The sequence below is a fragment of the Psammomys obesus genome, unplaced genomic scaffold (assembly GCF_907164565.1).
Source record: "Psammomys obesus unplaced genomic scaffold, mPsaObe1.curated_primary_1811, whole genome shotgun sequence".
Taxonomy (NCBI): Eukaryota; Metazoa; Chordata; class Mammalia; order Rodentia; family Muridae; genus Psammomys; species Psammomys obesus.
In genome coordinates this window covers 33,521,288-33,522,907 of record NW_026596051.1, presented here as the reverse complement: position 1 = coordinate 33,522,907, position 1,620 = coordinate 33,521,288, and positions in this window count along the sequence as shown.

The following is a 1,620-nucleotide window of genomic DNA, read 5'->3' as shown; positions in this document are numbered from 1 at the left end:
CTATCTATCTATCTATCTATCTATCTATCTATCTATCTATCTATCTATCTATGCATACATAATACTGTTTTCTATGTTAGTTTTAGATATGTTTCCAGTCTATTTTTATATATAGCTTGATCTGTATATCCATGTCATAATTATATGGCATAGTTAAACCTATATCTATGTGGATCTATTCTAAATTCATATATATGCTTGTGTCTATGCCTAAATACCTATAAAACATCTAGGATTACATACTTAATGTATTCAAGTCCATGTGTATTTAACTACTCTCAAATTTATTCCAAGACCATTCCTCATGGAATGAGCCTAGTGTTAAGTACTCATCACCTCATACTTTAATTATCACGAGAGTTCCTAATTACTGTTCTTCTATCTACTGTTTTAAAAAAAATTATATTTTTCAGAATTTCATATTGAGTTTTATATTTTCATCATTTACACACACCCTCCAACTGTACCCATTCCCCTCCACCTTCTCTCAAATTTATTAACTCTTCCTTATTATTTTTACATTTAATCTCTGTAGATATGTAACTATATATAATTAAATATATATAAATATTTAAGTAATAATAATAATTATACACACACACAGAAAACCTGCTGAGTCTGTTTAGTGTTACTTATATGTACATGTGTTTAAGGTTGACCAGATAATCTATTAGGGAACTCATCCCTGGGGGAAACTGATTTTCCTTCTCTCTTTGTAGCCATTGAATACCTGTAGCTTTTCATCTATGAGTAAGGTGTTGTCAATTTTTCCTCATGAAGAACGTTAACTGGTATTGTCATTTTTTAGTTCTTACTGAGGCGACCATGCTGTCAAGATTTCATGGGTACATCTTACCTGACGTATCCAGACCAAGTACTATTTATAAGTTTCTGTGGTCCTCCAGATATGTAAGAGTTCATTATATTTTAAAAAAACGTCCAGTGCTTTCGTTCACACTAAGGAAAGCCTTCAAACTCATATGTGGGGTTTATTAATTCCACCTTTTCTACCTATGCTTTAAAGTCTCTTTCTGGGCCATTAAGTTTTAACCACCCATATAGTCACACATTACTCAAATACAACAATCACTCATGAGTCAGGTTCATCCTTGGTTTAGTATTCTCTGCTCTCAGATGGCATCAACATTTCGGTTTCTGTCAGTTTGCACTCAGTTCTCATGCTGTCTCCTAGGAAAGGTCACACTCAATGCTGTGTCACAGACCCTGTAGTTGATTTTATGTGACCACCACACATGTCTTTACACCTTTTTGTTCCTTTAAAGGTGGGTCTTCATACCATCTCCTTGAGTCTTGTAGAGTCTGTGACTGTTGTATCAAGAGAAGAGGCAAAAAGGGTCCTATGTCTTGCTCTAGGCTCTGACATGAGGAAACTGGGAAGTTTTTACTTTCTTGGAAGCAACCTGTCACGTAGTTCTGTAACTTATGATGACTGTACTTTAAGGAGCTCAAGTTACTTGGAGAGATTCTGGAGGAAGAAATGTTGTAGAGACGAAGAAAGAGACAGAGGGACACACAAGAGAGTGGGAAGATAGACAGAAACAGATAGAGAGAAAGAGGGGATGGAGGGAGAGAGTGGGGGCCACTGACAAGCTAGATTCC